Consider the following 22,958-nt stretch of genomic DNA (forward strand, 5'->3'; position numbering starts at 1 on the left):
TTTCTTTTTCATTTCATATAGAAATGCAATCACAAATATTAATAGCATAACATTATTAATATGTGAAATTAAAGAGAAGAGAAAATTATAAACAGATTTCAAACAACAACTATTATAACAGGATATATAAACACTTACCTTGATGTCATGAGAGCTAAGTGTATATAATATAAAGAAAAAAAAATAACACACATATATATCTTTCTGAAATATTTCATTTTTCACAATTGAATAAGACATTTCTTTTAAATGAAATTTTACTTTAATAAATCAAGTTTCTTCATACATTAGAAATTTAATTATAATCTCCTGTTCTTATATTGTAAAAAATTTTCTGAATAGTTGAATTTAATTTAATAAATCCTACAAATCCATATAATTAAAGTGTTTAATTTTGAAAATAATCTTTATTTATCTAAATAAAATACAAGACATTGGCTCAAATTTAAAATAAAACAAAATAAATTCTGCAAAAAAACAAAAACAAATTAAAGACAGATATAATAATGATAATCTTTCTTAAAAAACAGTATTTAAACTTCATTTCCACTTCAAGTTCATTCATTTGAACAAAATTAAAAACTGCTACTTAACTTCAAACCTGAAAAAAAAATAAGAATGAATATTAATAAATGTTATGAAGATAGATATAACAATAGTTATAATAAAATAGTATTAATGGGATTAAAGAAAAAAATTATATAGCATAAAAAGCAAAAAAAACAGGAAATAAATCCAATTATTCCAATGATTAAACCATTTTTTAATTTAAAGTTCAACAATAAAAAAAAATACAATCAATAAGGATTTCAGAAATAAAGAGAACTTTAAATAAAACAACCACAGAACAGCTTGAAAGGAGATGGGCAGTAAGGACACAGATCACTATATAAAAAAAATTCACATAATAACATAAACTATCATCAAAAACATAAAAACAGAATAATTATATAATGTACTGACCACCAATGTCAGATAGAAACAAAACACATCACAGTAAAGATAAAAATCAAACCACAGGAATGTTATTCCAAACTATTTATTATAAGAACTATTACAAACTATTTTTTATAAGAATTCGTTTACATCATATCAAAAAGGTACTTTCAAAGGCAAATCACGCAAAGACATTGACATATAAAAAGACAAAAACATGAACTATATCCTTTAATATAACTAATAGGGTCATCACATTTTACAGATATTAATTCTTTTAAAAAATTTCTAGAACAACAGAAATAAATCAGAGCACATAATACTTGGTTTTCATACTGATTCTTTTGATTCTCAAATTAAAGCCATTAAATGTCTATTACACATATAAACAATACAAGCAACTCAGGAAAAAAGGGGGGCAAAAAGATATTGCAGAAGAAATAAAAATGTCAATGCACGTAAACAATATATATCTACATTCTGAAATCAAACAACTTTAAAGGAAAAAAAAACAACGGCAAAGGAAAAACAACAAATTAAACAGTAAAATGTATAACTTTAAACTACAATAATTTGATGCAGAAGAGTATTTCAGAATTACTATACGGAGGAAAAATTATCAATATGACAAAAGAAAAATTGTTACAAAAAATATAGAGAAATCCACAATTCATGTCTATCTATCTATCTATCTATCTATCTAAAGTCTATTCAATGCATAAGCTTAAAAATTCCATTAGGTACAAAGCCACAAACAAAGAATTCAAAACATTCATACAAAATGACATCTATAAATATAGCAATTCAAGGGGAAATGCATATCACTCCCATAAACTTTATTTGGAGATTAAAGGAAAATGCAGCTAAATGAAAAATAATTGATGACTCAAATTACTAAGAATTAATGTGATATCAAAGACAAGGTTAACAAAACAACCAGATTCATTTCTTAGATTTCCAATATCTGAATAATTCTGACTAAAATGATAAATACTATAAAAAAGTGCAAGTCAAAAATAAACATTAAATGGGAAAATAATAAATTTAGATTTAAATAAAAAGAAAATAGCAACAATTTTATATTTATAACAGAAAAAAAAAGCACACATGTGCAAACAACAGTTATGTTTTTTGCATTTAAAATAAGCATATTAATATTGGCAGACTACTGCTCAATTCAGAATAGAAGAAAAAGAAAAGTACCATGGATCTCAGAATTTAAGAGAAACTATGTTCATTCCAAAATGAAAATAAACCCTTTCATTTTTTAATAATTTCTAAACAAGAAAAATCTTCAAAACATTCCATATTTAAAATTTTCAAATACACAATGAATGTTTTCAATTCACTAGAAAGAACCAAGATAGCATTATCTTTATTAGGGTTCAAAATTATTGTTGAAAGAAATTCATATAAATGGAGCTAATCCATAAATCACACTTAAGTTAAAGTAATTATAAGTAAATCCCATAAACCTCACAAAGAGATAAAGGGAAAATAAGACACATCCATTTTAAACATATTCAATTCTAAAACACAATATCCCTATAACTTTAAAAATTAAAAAAGGAGGGAAAAACATGTCAATAATGACTAATTTTATAAAACTTTTTATAAATTCAGTTCAGAATTAAAATAATACATTCATTTTAGCTTCTTCAAAATTTAAATAATTATTAGGAGAAACAATATAATGATAGTAAAAATTAAAAGGAAATACATGACAAAGCAATATCAAACAAAGATTAAAAAATGTTTTCAGTTGATATCAATGACATGACTGATATACTAACAATGAAAGAACTGAAAAGCATTTAATATACAAAATGAAACTGAGAAAATTTCCAATTAAGGTAATAAAAAGTAAGTTACTTGAACTTAAAATCAAACAATTAGAAATCATGTGTAGCAATTAAAACAAAGATTTAAAAATAAGGGAAAATTTCAAGATTCAGTGTGTCAATATGGAATAATCAACATAAAAAAAAAAGAATGAATACAAATTAAAAGAAAAAAAATTAAAGCAAAGAGGTTTAAAAATGTAATAAAAATAAGCATATTAATAATAATCACCAGATCACTAATGATTATTTCAAAAAAGCATAAATGCTTAGACAATACCAAGTAGCAGGACAACAAGTTTTAGGATATATAAAAGTCCCAAAGAAAAAAAAAATCACATAAATTTCATAAAGAAATAAAGGGAAATGTGAATTTTAAAGTAATTTCTAATTAGATGGATGCAAGCAAGTTATTAATGCCTTATTAAAGTTCATCAACTTATACAGAAAATTAGCAGAAAAATAAATAATAAACATAATCCATAAACACACTATCAAAATCAATCCCATAAATCACAGAGATTAAGGGAAAACAAAAAACAATTCAATGTAAATTGATTCAGAATAAATTTGAATTTCAGAGAATATATTAACAGTAACTAAACTAACTAATAAATCAAAAAATTAAAAAAGATTTCATATTTTTTATAAATTTATGCAATTCTGATTCAAAAGTGGGATAAGTGGAAAACCACATTGATTGAAGGTTATTCAAAATAAATAATAATAATAATAATAAAAAAAAACAATTTTAATCCAATTGATAATCAGGAAAAAAGACAAATCAATGATCAAGGGACATTCATATACACACTCAAAAAAGTTCTCAAATGATATTCTGCTCACATGATCAAAGTCAATATATGCATAAACAAAATCATGGTTATAATGAAATGACCATAGAAGTAAGATACCAAAAATAATATAACAAATATAAACTCATAAGTGTAAAAAAAAAAAAAAAAATTTAAGTTCAAATACATTAATTAAAAAGATCAGAACTCTATCCAAGTCCCACAACAAAAGAACTCAATTTCAAGAGCAGAATTTTTCAAAATATGGAAAGAAAAAAAAAATTCACATCAAATATGCGAAGATAACAACACTGACAAGAGAATAATGTCATTTTTTTTCATTCATACATTTAAAATCAGCAGATTCTTTGATCAATGTTCAATTAAAATAAGCATCATCAAAAGAAAGATGACAAATCCAGCAATAGCATGAAATTGTTGTATTCAATACTAAGGATAAAATACAATAAATCTATTTAAAGGAATTACAGGAAAAAAAAAGGAGATAAAGCTGGTAATTAAATTTTCTATATTATTACTTCACCAAAACAATAACCAAGCAATTTGTAAAACAGTACTTTACAGTTAAAAAATTAATTAATAACATTAAAACCTTTAAGAGACAAAAAATACCTAACTAAACAGTCACAAAGGACAAATAAGTTAAGTTGTTATGCATGGAGCAATACATTAAAACAAAGCCTAAAGAAAAAGATTAGATATTATTAGAATGATTTACTCCAAAAATAAATAAATAAACATTTCTGCCAAAATGTCTCACATCTATACAAGGCACAGATATATAAATTCATTTAGGAACAAAGCCACTTAAACATAATTCAAAACATAACATGCAAAAGGATATCACCTTAAATAGAACAATTCAACAGGAATTCCCAAAAACCTCACACAGATATTAAGGGGAAAATGAAAGATTTCAAAAATGAAACATGACTGCTGACACTGATTACTTGGAATTAAGGTGATATCAAAGAGAAGGTTAACAAAATAACAATATTCATTACTTCCATTTCATATGACTATTAATAAGAAAAAACAAATCAAAAATTGCAAGTCAAAACTGAATATAAAATAAGAAAATAGATTAAGATTTAAATAAAAAGAAAAGAGCAACTATTAAACATTTCTAAAATAGACAATGAAATGAACACACACAGATGATAACCACAATTATATTTTAGACATTTAAACAAAGCATACTATTATTGCTAAACTATTGATCAATTCACAATAGAATAAAAAAGAAAGAATATTGGAATTTGAAGATTTCATATAAAAGTACAAAAGTAAGTCCCATGCATGTTGGAATTTGAGATAAGAAAAAATGTTCATTCAAATATGAAAATAAATCCTTTTATTCTTTAAAAATAAATTCTTTTTAAACAAGAAATTATCTTTAAAAAAATGCAATCAATATATTGAAGTTTAAAATATCCAATGAATGTTTCCCATTTAGTAGATGGAACCAAGATATTATCTTCATTAAGGCTCAAAATAAATGCTCAAAGCTATTCATACAAATGGAGTTTCTCTATAAAACACACTTCATTAAATAAAAGATAGGTAAATCCCATAAATCTCTAAGAGATAAAGGGAAAAAAAAAGACAAATTTCAACAATATTCAATTAGAAAATACAACATAATATCCTCAAAACATTATAAATAAAGAAAGGTGGGGGAACAAACATGTCAACAATGACTTTCAGGTCAGAATTTAAATACATTCCTTTTAGGTTATTATAAATTCAAATTATTATTAAATGAAGGATTCTAATGATGATAAAAGTCAACAGCAAATTCATGAGCAAAGGAACATCAAACACAGCTTAACAGGATTTTCAAGTTGATATCAGAGAGTTGACAGATAAATTAACAAAGAAAAAATTGGAAAGTATATGATGTACAAAATGAAAGTGAGAAAATTTTCAATTATGGGACATAATGGTTTGCATCTTAAAAATAAGTTAAATGAAATTTTAAAAAAAGTTAAACGAAACTTCAATGTTTGACAATTCATTAGACTTAAGGAAAATATAAGGGAAACACACACACACACACACACACACACACACACACACATACACACAAGAAACACTTAAAAGTCAATAATCAAACAATAAGAAATAATTCACAGCAATTAAAATCAAATAATTAAACACAACATAAAGTTTCCAGATTCAATATGTAACTCAACACTCACACAAAATAACAAATGCATATTTAAAAAAAAAAAACAATGCCAGTCAAGCAAAGGAATTTAAATATGTATAAAAATACAGCATAGTAATGTTCAATGAATGAAAATAAGCTTAATGATAATAATCAGCAGACTACATCTTAGTTAAAAAAAGCATAAAAACTTAGAAAATACTAAAAAAACAAGACTAAAACTGTTAGTAAATATCAAAAAAGAAAACAACGAAAACAAATCCCATGAATTTCATTAAGAAATGAAAGGAAAAATATTAAATAATGCAAATTACAATGCAATTTCTAATTTAAAATTTTAATTACATGGATGAAACCATGTTATGATTGCCTTTTTAAATATCCATTTCTATTGAAAACAAGCATAAAAATAGATAATCCACATAAGCACAAAATTCAAAAACAATCCCATGAATCACAGAGATTAAGGGAAAACAAAAAACAATTCAATGTAAATTGAGTCAGAATGAATTTCAATTTCAGAGAATGGATCAAGAGTAACTATACTAACTAATAAATCAAAATATGCAAAAAGGTTTTCAAATTGTTTAAATATTTATGGAATTCTGATTCCAAAGGGAAGCTAAGTAGAAAATCACATTCAATTAAAGTTATTCAATATTCGTAATACAAAATTTAATATAATTGATAATAATAATAAAAACAGACAATTCATTGATCAAAGGACATTTATATATACAATCAAAGAAGTTCTCAATTGATATTCACATGAAATGATAAAAGCCGAAGTCAGATGATATGAGAAAAGTCAATATATGTATTAATACAATCAGGGTTATAATGAATAGGCCATAGAAGTAAGATAAAAAAAACAATATAACCCATATAAACTTTTGTGTGTAAAAAAAAAAAGTTCAAATACATTATTTAAAAAAAATTATAACTCTATCCAAGTCAATGAAAAAATAATCAATCAAGAGAAGCAATTAAAACATGAAATTTTAAAAAATATGAAAAACAATTCACATCGAATATGTCAAGATCACACAACACTGACTGGAGACTAACGTCATTTCTTTCTTTAACACATTTAAAAATCAAGATTCTTCATCAATGATCAATTCACATAAACATCATCGCAAGAAAGATGAAAATTCCAGCAATAGTATGAAATCTTTGTATTCATTATTAAGTATAAAACCAATAAATCTATTTTAAGGAATGACAGGAGACAAAAAAATGGTAAATAGATTTCCTTATTTTCTTTTTAAAATTAATATTTCACCAAATCAATAAGCATGTTATTTTCAAAACAGTACTGAACAGTTACTGAATTAATTAATAACATGAAAACCTTTAATAGGCAAAAAATACCTTACCAATACACAAATTAATAAGATGCTGTGCATAGAACAATACATTACAACAAAGCCTAAAGAAAACTATTACGTATCATTAGAGTAAGATACACTCAAATTTAATACAAAAATCAAAAGATACAGCAAAAGCAGACTGGGTTATATAGTGAAATTTCAGGACAAAACAACATAGATTTAAAAAAAAATGCAATTGCAGAAGAATAAATAACAATGTCAATGCATGAAGTCAACATATAACTAGATTCTAATATTAAATAGCCTTACAGCAAAAAAGATTATAATAATGCAAAAGACTAATAAAACTATAAAATGATTCAATTTATACTAAATTCTTTGGATGGTATTTTAGAATTATTATACAAAGGAAAAAAAAAATCGATATGACAAATGAAAAAATTTTACTCCAATTATAGAGATCCACAGTTTCGCTGAAACGCCTCATGTCATTCTAATGCATAGGCTGACTAATTTCTTTAGGAACAACGCCACATGCCCAGCATTAAAAAAATTACATGCAAAAGCATGTCATCTATAAATATAAGAAAAAACAAAGAATTAAATATAACTCCCATAAACCTCAATCACTCAAGAGATTAAGGGGAAAATGAAGGGTTTCAAAAGTGAAACAAAAAACTGCTGACACTGATAACTAGGAAATACTGGAATAACAAACACAAGGTTCATAAAACGACAATATTCATTGCAAAGATTTTGAATGTCTGAATGAATTTCATAAACATGAGCAAAATCTCAAAGATTACAAGTCAAAAATAAATAAAAAGGGAAAATAATGAATTTGGATTTAAATAAAAAAAAGAGCAACTATTTTACATTTCAAATAGACAATAAATAAAAGCAGACATACAAAAAACTTTTTCATATTAAAAAAAAGCATATTAATATTGGCAGACTGCAACTCCAGTTCACAATAGAGTACGAAGAAAGGGGGTTTCGACAAAGAATGAAAGAAGATTCCACATTGAAAAAAGAAAGTCCCATGAATCTCGGAATTTCAGATAAAAAAATGTTAATTCAAATATGAAAATAAAGCCTTTCACTCTTTATAAAGGAATTCATCTTAAACAAAATTTACCTTAAAAACTTTTCATATATTAAAGTTGAAAAAAGACAATGAATGTTTTCAATTCACTAGATGGAATCAAGAGATAATTATCTTTATTTAAGGTTCAAATTATTATTGAAAGAAATTCATGTAAATGGAGATTCTCCATAAATCAAACTTAGGTAAATTATAAGTAAATCCCATAAATCTCACAAGGAGATAAAGGGAAACAAGACAAATTTCTACAATATTCAATTAAAAAACACAATGTCTCCAAAACATTAGAATAAAAGCTGGAAAAAATAAACATGGAAATTATGACTTATTATAAAGAAACCTATTATAAATTTAGTTTAGAATTTAAATAAATTCATTTTAGGTTCTTGAATAATCAAATTATTAATAAGTTATTCAATCTAATGATAGTAAAAATCTACACCAAATTCATGAGCAAAGGAATATCATACACAGCTTAAAAGATGTTTTCAGTTGATATCAGTGAGATGACTGATAAACTAAAAAAGAAACAAAACTGAAAAACATACGACAAACAAAATTAAACTGTGAAAAATGCCAATTATAGGAAATAATAGTTTGCATAGTACAAATAATTTAAATGAAATTAATAAAAATAACAAAACTTCACTTCAATGTTTAACAATTTGTTATACTGAAGGATAAGATTTGGAATAAAACACAGGAATCTTAATAGTCAATAATCAAACAATTAGAAATCATGCATAGCAATTGAAATAAAAGAATTCTACACAAGAGAAACTGTCAAGACTCAATATGTGAATATGAACTAATAAAAAATTTAAAAGATGCATATTTAAATAAAATTGTAAAGCAAAGAGGTTTAAATATGCATTAAAAAAACAAAATAACAATGCTTTATGAATAAAAAAAAGCATATTAATAATAATCACCAGACAATTACTTATTTCAAAAAAGTATAAATACTAAGACTGTACTAAGAAACAGGACTACAATTTTTAAGATATATCAAAGAACGAAAGAAAAAAAATCCCATAAATTTCATAAAGAAATTTATGGGATTATTATGGGAAATGTGAATTTCAAAGAAATTTCTAATAAAATGGATGCAAACAAGTTATGAATGTCTAATTAAAGTTTATCAACTTCTATAGAAAAGAAGCAGAAAAATCGATAATCCACATAAACACACAATTCACACTTTCAAAATCAATCCCATAAAACTCACAAAGAGATCAAGGGAAAACAAAACACAATTCATTGTAAATTAATTCAGAATGAATTCGAATTTCAGGGATGTCAACAATAACTATATAAAATAATCAACCAAAGCATGAAAAAAATATAAAAGGTTTCTAATATCTTACAAATATTTATGGAATTATGAATTGGAAGAGAAAACCACATTCAAATAAATTTCTTCAATACTCACACACACACACAAAATAATCAATTAATAATCTGATAAACAGACAAATCATTGATCAAGGGACATTTATATATACAATCAAAGAAGCTCTCAGTTGATATTCACACGATATAATAAAAGTCAGATGATATGAGAAAAAAAGTCGAAATATGCATCAATAAAATAAAGGATATAATGAATGGGCTGTATAAGTAAGGTAACAAAATAATACAGCCAATATAAATTTGGGAGTGAAAAAAGCAAAAGCACTCTAGTCCAAATATGTAATTTCAAAAGATTAGAACTCTGTCCAGAATGAGTTTCAATAAAAATAACACTGAAAGGAAACTTATTTCAGTTTTTTCTTGCAGACATTCAAAATAAAGATTCTGTATAAATGTTAATTGATATGAGCATCAAAAGATGAAAAATCAAGCAATAGAATAAATTATTAAGGATAAAATCAAAAAAATCTATTTAAAGGCATCACAGAAGACAAAAAAAGGTTGGTAAACATGATAATTTTTTCTAATTAATACTTCATCAAAACAATAATAATGTAATTTGCAAAACAGTATTGCAGTAATTACTAGCACGAAAACTTTTAACAAGAAATAAATACCTTACTAAACACTTTACGGGGACAAATACGGAAGCTGTTGCATATGAAAAAATACATAACAACAAATGTTGAAGAAAACTATTAAATATCATTAGAGTAAGACTTACTCAAATTTAATACAAAATTCAAAAGGTACAGCAAAACAGACTGGATTATAATATTATGAAATTTCAGAACTGCATAAAAATGCACTGAATAAACAGAAAAGCATTTAGGCAATCTAATATTTATGTATAAAGATACAAATATAATAAATTGATTTTTTTTTTTTTTTTTTTTTAAAAAAACGACATTTAGAAAATATTTTACAAACGATTTCAGTTCGTAAATGCAAAAATTTGCAGAAAATATATATAGAAACCAACTGCTTCATATTCTAAGCTCATTCAACAACAACAAAAAAACCCGAATATTTTCAAATTTCAAAATACACTAACACAGAATAAAGAGAGAAAACTGACACAAACTAAGAATGCAAAAAAATAAAAAAGTGGGAAAATGCAAATAAATAACCAAGATTAAATTTCTCCTATCATTCAGATAAAAATATCTATAACAGTTCAGATGGCCTCTAAACATATTCTAAATAAAATGAAGGACTCATCCGTTTTTTTAACCCGAACAAATTTATCAAGCACACTCAAGAATCATATATAACAAATTTGAGGTATCACACATATTCCAATTAATAAAAAAATTGACTAAAAAGGTAAAATGTTTTAAAAAATAAGTAAATAATGAAACGACTTAACACCACAGACGAAAAAGGTTAAAATTTGTACAATTCATATGTTCTAAAAGATATAAAAAATTTAATTACAGTTTAAAAAAATGACGAATAATACTTACCAGTTAATCTAAACGAAATCCTACAAAAAGCTTTTAATGCGAAAAATTTTTCAGTCACGATATTACGCACTGTTATAAACATTAAATATACTAAATTTTTTTCACAACCATCTACGCTAACAAATACAATATTGAAAGAAAATTCAAGGGAGAATTAAAAGAATCAGGAGAGGAGAATAAAGCCTAAGCCAAGAAACAAAACAGAGAAATAGGGAGCCGGAATGCTATGCTAGAGGCTGCGAAAAGCAAACCAATGCCGCTTGTTCCACTCTTGGACAGGAAAGAACGAAAAGAACAATATATAATAAAAGAGAAGAGGACAGGTTCTTTCTATGACAATAAGTGCGAAAGGAAAAGGAAAACGTTTTAACTTCAATTTTAAACTATCATAACCTGCAAATAAATGTCTATAACGTGAAAAAGAAATTCAGGACGAGTTAAAAGAACTAGGAGAGGAGAATAAAGCCTAAGCCAAGAAACAAAACAGAGAAATAGGGAGCCGGAATGCTATGCTAGAGACTTCAAAAAAACAAGTCAATGCCGCTTGTTCCACTCTTGGACAGGAAAGAAAGAAAAAACAAATATTATATAATAAAAAAGAGAAGAGGACAGGTTTCTTCTTAAAGCACATAAAAGACAACATGGATGCAATGAGAATTTCACTAATTAAACGAAAAAAAAAAAAAAAAATAGAAAATTAAAAATAAAATAAAGGGTAGGAGAGCCTCAAAAAAAAAAAACATTAAATAATGGCGTACAGATATACCAACTACATAAGAGATATTAATAATATTAACGAATCTGAACTAATTAATTATTTTAACGAATAATAATAATTACGAACGAATTAATAATATTAATGCATAACCATTCAAAATTAACGAATAAATTTAACAGAATAGTAACATTTTCAAGGATTCGCAAGGATAACAGAACATCTCACGAAACACACACAGCTATTATAGCCACCACACACTTAACTGACAAGACAGGATCAGAAGAGAATATGAAATTCGCGCGAAAATTGTTTTTGGACACACATGCGCAATGGCTACTTTCTGCAGTTGTACAAAATATTTACCAGTAAATTTGAAGATGAAACAAATATTCAAAATACATTGGTTACATAAATATGAACAAAATATAACATAAAAAAATCGCCAACGGATTTCTGAATGTTTGCGGAAACAGAGAGTCATAAATAACCAAAAGATCATATCCATAACTCAGTCCCCCTCCCTCACTTTTATGAAGCTAGCATACGATATTATGAAATGCAATCCCTTCCTTTCAAGGACTTTGGGGGAAAGGAGTAATGAAATACAGTGGATGAAGTATTCACTCATCATAAAACATTTCTCCCGCCCGCGAAAAGTTTGAAAAGGTGTTCATAAACAGATAAATCAGTCATTATTCTTTATGCGGATCAGATGAATCCGATATAATTATTTAACTTTTATAGCTGAAGCATCGCATTTGTGTATCTAATACTAATTTAAACTTAAAACAAAAAAGCAACTTACAAAGAAGGCGGCAGATCATTTTAACACCCTGCAGGGGAATGAATTTACAAATGCAAAGAAACAAATGCGCGGAATTTGATACTTTTCTTCATCTTTTTCAAGATGGCAATGGATTCTAACTATCTCCTAGAAGTCTACAATAACCTAAATCTAAACACTTTCTGCTGGAGCATTAAGTTAATGAACATAATGAAAGTAACAGAATTAGCATAATTCAGGAGCTCCTGTGCAAAATGCGTGTCCTTCCAGATGCATTGGTTTGCAGAGGAGGGGAAAATAGAGGGAGGAGGTGAGATAGGAAGGACACAATTATTTCCCATAGAAACTTAGTAATTGACAACAAATAAATAAACCGTAAAAAAAATGTAAGGTTGATTTGTAGAATATAAACGATGCAGGCTATAAACGGAGAAGAAAATAAGAAATATGAAAACTCGTTGACTTATAAATAGGATTATACCTTGATTTTATAAATGAAGAATCAGCAGCCCCTTTTGCAAATTATGCCCATTTCAACTCACCAAAAATTAATTTACATTTCAGCTCTGAAAATAAACAGAATTTTTTGTATGCATAAAAAAGCTAAATTAAACCTTGCAATTTCGATGCAAATAAATTTAGTTTACTTAGAATTATATTAATCTTAATTGTCATAAACTAAAACTACATTCGGCCAATTCGTTAAACCACATAAAAAATTAATTCGATTTCCATGGAATGAAATGACAAAGTGAGTGATGAGACTAAAATTAATTGATTTTCTCGCGGACGAAAACAAAATATTTTAATGGCCAAAAATTCGAAATCAAATAGTATTTCACATAAAAAAAAGAAAGAGGTAGAGGATGAATTATAGTACGAACTCTTAACCTAAAATTCAATTTCGGGAGAAATTCATAAATATATTTATTCATAATTGCACATGAAAATACTACATCTCAAAAACGTAAATAGCTAAAAAACGGAAATTCAAGTTATGGTTTTATAAAAAAACTTTTGAGTCCCCCCCCTAAGTATACAAAAAAAAAAAAAAAAAAACCTGCCCAGTAAACAATTAAGACATTTTAATTTTCAGTTAAATGGTGTTCCATAAAAGCCGGTCATCTTCACTGTATTAGATATTAAACCTCCAGCTGCGTTATCACGCGATTTCAGTGAGTTGGCAATCAGTCCATTTTCTATTGCATCTCCTATTTTTCGCAATTTTGCTGTTTATTTTTACGATCACAGATTTTTATTAAATCAATATTATTATCGTATAACATACAGTATCAGTTCACTTTGCTTGAAAAATATTTCAACATTTGCAAACATCGCATCTAAATAGTTATTTAATAAAATGACGCAGTCTGATGATTAATAATTTCTGAAAGAAAATATAAATTTAAAAATGCGTTGATAAAACTATACTTTCATTGTATAAATAAAAACACATTAATTCCAAAACAAAAAATGATAAGCGGACAGACCGATTCGATTTCATTATCCACCAACATCACATTATTGAGTGCGGAAAACAAGAGGATTACACCCTTCTCATTGAGGCAGGAGTGAAAAGATTCAATTCTCTACTCGCAGAACACACTCAGGAGAACAATCAGGGCAGATGCACTGCACCCGCTTCTGCAACCTGAAGAGCCCATATCCAACAAAAAAATGGTAACCTGCGACTTATCTTCTCCTCCCCTCTCCTCCTTTTATCATTTTATTTAAAACACAAATGTATAGAACAAGGAATTAACGTCGCTGGAGTGTGCTTTCATTTGACCTGCAATCTGAATTCTACTTCGAAAAAGATAATGCTATTGCGAGAGAATGCGGCAAACACGGAGTCGTAAACCTTGCCATATGGTCAGTAACTATCTAACTGATTCGTTTCGGCGATAACTGAAAACCTTATACGACAATTCACTCAACCATTTCCGAATGATTGTGGTGAATTATTATCCACAGTGAGAAAAGTTTTAAGGACAATATAATACAAAAATAATTTAGAAGCATGCATAAAGGCAGAAAGTGTTAAAATTTTTTATTTTCGAAATTGTAATGCATTGGACCACAAGTACTGCGAAAGTTATACTTCTGCACTATAAAATCATTCATGAATCATTCAAATATCATGAAAGTAACACATCAAAATAGACACATCTTTCAACAAATTTAAATTTTGCAGTTTTGATTAATTTTATTCATAAACAAATATTTTAAAACCCATAAAGAGTTTTTTTTTTTCATTCACTTCAGCCGCTGTGGAAGGAGATGGTTGATTCTGGTGATAATACTATGAAGCTTTAATATACATTGTCCTGATAACAATTCAGAATATCTATTAAAAACATTTCTCTTTTGATTACATCTCTACAGCCATCAACAATTGAAAATACGCATGACAGAGAAAAAAATGACCTGATAAAGGAATTATTATATTTTTTAATCTTACGGATCAAAATTCTGTATAAAAATTTATTAAATCAATGACAGTAAACAACAATAAAGGTACTGAAAATAAAGGCAAGTTGGTATTTTGGGGTAAATGCAGTAATGAGTCTAGTGATGAGAAATCCCAATTACATAAAACCATCATACCCCCCCCCCCCCCGAAAAACAATAATAAAAATAAGAGCAAAAAAAGGTCCAATTTTTAACTTTTCAGTAATTAACTCCAAGCACTTTCAAATAATTAACATTAGAAAATTTTTCCTACAGATAAATATCAAAAGTAATTTCAAAATTTTTAGCTTTGGAAGGAACATTTAATATTCAAAGAAATGAAATCCACAATGCTTACAGAGTCAGAAAAAAAAAAAATCCATTATGGACTTGCATCTAAGAAATAGAAAAGGGGGAAAAAAAAAAGCATGCATTTAGATATTGCAACTTGATAATGCAGAAAACACATGTAAACTACATTTTAATAAAAAAATGGATATATGTCAATTGACAAACAATGAGGAAAAGTTATAAATAATGTCTGCACAATAAAGTTGCTAAACTATTTGATATAATATTAACTCACTGTTAAAAAAAGTGAGTTCATTTATTACTGTCATTTCAAATTAGAATGTTATTTGATTTGCACTTTCATTCATAATATTTTAAATTAGACTCTCAATTTAAAATCACAATGACTTCAAATTCAATGCAAATTATTGACAAGAAGCACTACATAAAATAATAAATCAGTAGTAAACACAGTATAAATAAAACAAGTTCCCATTCTCAAATGATTTCAACTGTATTTGCATTTTGTAAACAAATTTAAAATGAAGTATTTTTTGGCATTAAAAAATTTGTAACTAACAATATCTGTCCCATATATTTGATATTTCAATGACATTATCTAAAATTTTTCTTTGTCATTTTCAGTAAACTTATACTAAATTAATGTTAAATTAAATAACTATTAAATAAATATAAATTACTAATATAGTTACAGATTAACTTTATAAAACAGGGGATTGAGGGAGTTGTGCATTAATAACATCTATCCTTTTCCCAAATCCACAATGCCATAAAAAGGTGAAAATTGCCAATATGAAAACACAAACAGATGGCATATAATTAAAGTTACATCTAAAATATTATCTCATTATAATTAATAATTATATTTCAATACATATGATTTTGGAGCAATTGACGTTACCATAAACAATGAAAAATATTCATTAAAGTAAAAAGATTAAAGAACACTATTAATACATGTATAGCTTATTTTAATTTTATATATTTAGTGCAAACAGAAGGTGAAAGTTGCTAAATATTTAAAAAATATTAGTTAACACTTTCCAACTTACACTTTTTCACATTCTTAAAACTTGCAATTAGTTCTGTGATATCAGAAAAGAGTAGGTTAAGGCATTCAACTCCTTTATATTGAAATACTATATATGCTTTTTAACAAAAGTTATGACTGAAGAAATTAATTTCAGTCCCAGTAATCATGCCACAAACTTCAGTTAAAAATGAAAAACAATGGGTTAGGATTTATTGTTCAAATACCAAAAGGTAAACAATATAAAATTTTAATAATAAAAAGGATAGAATTAATTTGGCATAATGTATACAATAAATAAAAAATATAGAAATATTTTAAAATTAATAAAATATATGCCCAAATTAAAGACAGTAATCTCACAAACCACTATCAAAAAACATTAATTAAAAATATAATGAAAAAGGAGAAAGAAATTAAGTAGAAGAAGATGGAGGTAATTAATTTGGAAGAACTTTAGATAAGTTCAGAAAGAGAAGGCAATTCAAAGCCCTTCCAAGATAAAATTTAATAAACAATCTAACATCAGTTAAAATACTGTAAACTAAATAAGATGCACAAAACTTGTTAAAGGTAAGGCTATATGAATTGCAAAAATTTATGACTATCGAAATTACAATTTCTGATTGCTCAGTCTCATAAGATGAATATGGAAGATAAGAGAAAGACAAATTTAAAAGTGCTCAATTTTTATAAGATATTCCAATGAAAATGTCTAAACAATACAAGAGAACAAAAAATAAGGAATACAAACTGAAATAATCAATGGAATATGAATTAGAAATGAGTGAAAGGAAAATGCCTTCTAAATGTTCCAAAATGACATTTTAAGTGTTGTAAATAGAATTCAAAAAATTAGAGGGAAAAAAAAAAAAAGGGGTTATTCAAGAAGCTCTGATGAATATAAATGTATCAATTATTAAAGCATACTTTCAGCCAACAAATGACGATTAGATGAAAATCACAAAACAAGGTTTACAAAACAATATGTTTAGAAAAATTTATAAATGACTATTCAGAAGTTTACATACTAAGTAAAAAGTGCATTGGGAGAACGAGAAGTTGTTGGATTACATATCCGATAAAATGAACTTAAAAAAAATAGAGGGAGAATTTTCCAAATGATAAACTTGATTTGGAAAGCTATATGCACAAATTTAAAGAATTTTCAAGAAATGGTGTGGGAAGATGATAAATCATTAACATCTGGCGATTCATAATGATAGATGAATTTGAACTAAGTCAATATATTCACTACGAACCGAACCAACATCTATTGTTAAATGAAGTTGTGAATCAGTTTCTATAAGCATAATATAAATGTTCATAATTATTTTCATTTCGGTAATAGATATGAAACAAATTAGCTGCTAGAGAATTTTAGTGTAGAATAAATATATAAACAGTACATTTAAAAAAAATCTTCACTGAACAGGAGAAATGTTAATTTAATTGGCAGTTATGCATATAAAAAATTTAAATCATTTTATTGAAAAAATAATGCCACCATTACTTTTTTTTACCAGATATAACTGATGATATAATGATGCAGTTTGATTAAGTCATTTTTAAAGAAATTTAAAGTTTTATTAAATATTAGAAGAGTTAAAAAAATTTAATTTGAAGTGAAACAATGTTTTTTAAAAACATTTTGTGCCATATTATAGTATAATTAAAGAAAAAAATTACTTCAATACAAGCTACAAAAAAAAAAAATGAAGAGAATGTATAGAGTGATGTCATTGCCATAACAATTTTTCTTTGGACATAGTTAAAAATAAAGCATTCAAAACATTAAACAGACCAACATTTAACGCATCAAATTCCGAATTATGCATTTAAGCGTAACCTAAATAATATGCCATGAATATAAAATTAGATCAATTTTACATGCAGCAATTTCAGAAATAATGAAGATACAGAAAAAATTTATGAACTTAAAAAGAATCTCAGTGGATTAATTCTCATGGAAAAAGATTTTTTTTAATGACATATTTCAATTTTAATTTCAAAAGAAGGTTATCCATACTTATGCTGTTGAAAAAGAAAATAAACAATCTGAATTCAAATGTAGTTGATAAAATAAATGCATCAAGCAAATCGAAATTTTTTTTGACAATCCACTTTTATGCATAAAGATAAAAATTATAATTAACTAATTATCATATTTGCTAAGTGTTGTAACAAACTATTATAAAGTTGGAAACATTAACTTAAATAAAAAATAATAAGAACATTTTAATTGGAAAGTTCAGATGCAACCTCTAATGCAATTATCAATGGAGCTTTTCCACAAAAATATAAAGAAAATGAATAAAACAAAGAAAAATTACCATGTGTAAAATTAGTAGGAGATGTGCAATACATTTAAAAATGAACATCAGGCCAGATTTGGCTTACATCATAGTTATGTTTTTTCAGCATTTGCAGAATACCTTTAATGAATGAAAGACCAAAGAAATGAATTCAGTACATACTTGGGTCCACTATAAATATTTCATGAAAAAATACAAAACAACATTCTGGAATGTTATAGTGATGCTGATTTTCATGCCAACAGATACAGTGACACTGTAGGGTCATGAGACTTTCATGGTTCCCTCAAAATTTGTAATTTATTATGGCCTGCAGCAGAAATAAATATGTTTAGTGAATTTTACAGGCAAATAAAAATGTAGATAAAAGTTTTCAAAGCAATCAAAATGCCATTTTAAAAGAATGAGGTACTATATTTGATTCAATAGAATATAAAGACAAACATACTCAAATACAATTTTACCGAGGTCAAGTTTCCAAAGAGCAATCTAATCATAACTGTCTATAAGATATTAAATGTCTGAAATAACTGTCCATTTACTAGCAAATTGCTAATATTAAAGCAATACAATAATATATTCAAAAAATGATGATAGTACTTTCTTTTTGGAGGGGGGAGGATGGTAAATATAGTTAAAGGTTAATGAAAAATGCAGAATGTTCATATCTTTACCCAATTACACATACAATGAAATTCTCAAAATTCTGAATAACATTAGGTAACACCATAAATGGAGCCAAATATAAGCAAGAATGAAAGAATAAGTACCTTTGTAGTTTAATAACTATTAAATAACCCATTTCACATTGCATGTAGAGCTACAGACAAAACGAAATTGAGTCATTACAGAATAGCTAATTTGGGGACTTCCAAAAGTTTTCAAAAAGTGCAAATGCAACAGATTGACAGTCAGATTTCCACTCAAAAGGAACAGTGCAAAAAATATAGACAGAAACAAAATATAGGGTAATTGCTAAAGGATTTACACCTTAAGCATTTGTCAATAATCTACACTGGAGTTCCTAAAGGTGCATGCTTTGCCAAAAAAAGCATGGAACTTGCACTTCTGAATGACAAATGATTCTAAATTTATAAAGATAAACTTATAGAGTTTTCTACAACAGATGAATGAGAATGGAGGTCTCACAAATATTAATTAATTAAATTACATTTTGTATAAATACATTATTAACATAATAAGAATTTTTAAAAAAAGGAAAAATTATTATTTGAACAGAAATAGAACAAAGAATACAAAAATATTTATTCTGCATTAAAAAAAAAAAAAACTACGACTTTTAAAATAATATCAAATGCAAGAAAAGTAATTTCTTAAAATATGATAATGCAAAAAACATGCTTTCAGTTTCTCAAAGACAAAAAATTTCATACAAATAATCAAAATCCTAACCTAATTAAATAAAAAAAACTTACAAGAATACCAAAATAAAAGAGACTTGGTAAATAATTCTTATAGAGAACTATATAATTGTTCCATATGCATAATATTAGCTCAAGACTAGATAAATGTTTTGGGTCAATCGTTTCTTAAAATTTCAACTAGTTCAATTCACTGGTAACATTTAAAACAAGTTTGCTGTTTGAAAGAAACTACCGATAATCAAATAGTATTAAAAATAAAGATAAGCATTACTATATTCATGAAAGAATTGCTCCTGGATATGATGATAATGATAGGAGGAGACTCCAATATATGAAGCATAACTACATTTGCCTTTTTGAATGTAACAATTCGGTTTTATAAATTACTTATAAAATTGAAAGTTTAAAAATATTTCCATACCACAGAAGACAAGTATTATTTTTGGATTTCATTCATCTACTTTAATATTTTTTAATTTACTTTATTAATAAGTATGTTTTATTGACAAATCATATCGTTCAGTTATCGTTATTGTATCGTTATCATATTAGTAATCATATCGTTATCAAAAATAGTACAGTTTGAACTTTCTGAAACACTAAACATCATAACAATACCAATACTTAAGCCATGAAAACCTACAGATTAAACATATCCAATTTTAGGGAAGTATAAAACAATAGTGACATTTAACCCTTATCGTGGCAAGATTGCTTTTCTGAAGAAAAGCAAAAAAAAAAAAAAATGTATATAGATAGCTTTTTAGCACTATAAAAAACATCAAAAAATAAATTTAAAAAAACCTGTAATAAAAATCGTTTAATAAAACTAAGTAAAAAATTATTTTATAGTGGTAGTATATTTTTATAAAGTTGTATGTATGGTATACTATACAAAATGAAAATAAGGGTTAATGTAAATCTTATTCACAATGAATGCTGATTTTTTATAAATATGTATTAGTATGTAATAGGAATTATATTTCAACTTCAACACAATCCATTTTTGACTTTAAAAAAAAGTCAATTCAATAATTGCATAGTTTAATAGTAATAAGCGATTTCATCATTTCACAATAACAAAAATATTTAATATTTCATGGAATTTTAACCCTTACCCCCCCCCCCCAAATATGCATCTTTAATGTATTAATCTATGGTGCAGTATTGAATCACAATTTGAATGTAACACATTTGTTATAATTAATTAAACAATAATTAATTTTAACTCTCAGAAAATAATTCATTTTAATTATTTTATAACTCATTACAGATAACATATGTATAAAAAATTTAGCTAAGTCATTTAACTATTTATATTTAATTTGAAGACATTAATAAGTAGAATAATACTTTACAGTCTTTTTTTAATTAATAGAATATGTATGCAAAAGGAATAGTACTTTTAGGCACCATAAGTAAAAAAATATTGTTAATTATTATAACTATCTTTATCTTAAAGATTATTTTTAATGCCTTTCATGCTCAACGATAATTTTAATGCACATTTATAAAACTGCTTTATTACTTTTATGTCTTCCACAATGCCTGTCTTGGTTATCAATTTATACCAATATGAAATTTAACTATAATTAATAAGTAATAATAGTATTGCATAAAGTAATCACAAAAAGAAATAGTATTAAATGTTTTTAAAGCAATCAAACAAATTCAAATTGAATATTATCAATAGAGATGGTGATAGCTATGTTCTCCTTCAAAAGTAATATTATAAGAAAAATTACTATTTTCTGAATAATTAAATCACTATAACCTATGAATAATACAAAATTGCACACACTAAAAGAATACAGATCAACCCATGAATAGCATTTATAGAACTTTCATTAGCTCAAAACAATTATATAATGTTTTTATGTTGTAATTACTAAAGATAAATAAAACAATTTCAGCTGTCTGAAATCAGTCACATAGGGAAATCAGAATTATCAGAGTTAAAATATTAATTTCTTTCATATTCAAGGAGCAAAAAATGAATTATAAAAGAATTATATAAAAAAAGATAATACAAGTTCATATTACAGACAATTAATATTTTCTATTTTAAATTAAATAAATTACCTTTAAGAGTAGTTTTAATTTCTGCAGAAAATCCATACAAAGGGAAACAACATTTAGATTCAACACAGTTATTATCCTCATTGTAAAAGCAAACCTATTAAGAAAGAACAAAATATTAATAAAAGAAATAAGACATGACAAAAATCAAGAAATATACATATCACATTAATAGAACTGAAAGTGACTTTTAGGAAATTCTAATAAATATAAATTGAAGCAAGATTCTAATTTCGTTCTTAAATCAGTTTCCTTAAAAAACCAGTATAGAAACGAAGTTCAAACTTACTTCATTGTTTCATCAAATAGTACTTAAAAAATACTGTAAATAAGATTATTATTTCACAGACACATTTTTTAAAACTTAATTCCGCTGAACATTTAAGCTCTGAAAAAGTAATCAGTGATTTCATAGTTGATAGATGTTAGCTTTTTTAATGTAAGAGCCATTTCAATTAAAAGAGTCTTCAGAGTCTTTTCAACTGTTTGGATTGAATTCTAATTATATGTGCCATGCAACATTTGTTTATATGAATTATTTGATGGACTTTGATAAATTCTAAATTATTCTATCTATTAGTTGTGCCTTTTATAACAGCTTACATTCATTGTTTCAAAAGGAAAAACATTTATAATTATCAAATTTTCTTTTTTATTAAATTGTTAATTTAGATTAAGTACTTTCTATTGAATGATAAAACAATGCAAGTACTGTAAAACATGTCAGATTTAATTCTTAAAAACATTATTATGGTTCAAATATATTTTTTTAACTGAAGAAGTCGATGTACTCATCATCTGTAA

The 22,958-nt window shown here is 25.9% G+C and overlaps 1 long non-coding RNA gene across 5 annotated transcripts in view; it reads right to left on the reverse strand.

The window, feature by feature from the left end:
• Nucleotides 1-527: 527 nt before the first annotated feature.
• LOC129984491 (uncharacterized) overlaps nt 528-22,958 on the reverse strand; it is a 41,876-nt gene continuing 19,445 nt past the window's right edge. For all 5 annotated transcript variants that reach the window (XR_008785496.1, XR_008785493.1, XR_008785495.1 and 2 more), the window contains 2 exons: nt 22,158-22,251; nt 528-601 (listed from right to left, as the gene is read on the reverse strand). This is a non-coding gene — a long non-coding RNA (uncharacterized LOC129984491). The remainder of the gene's footprint in view (nt 602-22,157; nt 22,252-22,958) is intronic.

The sequence above is a fragment of the Argiope bruennichi genome, chromosome 9 (genome assembly GCF_947563725.1).
Source record: "Argiope bruennichi chromosome 9, qqArgBrue1.1, whole genome shotgun sequence".
Taxonomy (NCBI): domain Eukaryota; kingdom Metazoa; phylum Arthropoda; class Arachnida; order Araneae; family Araneidae; genus Argiope; species Argiope bruennichi.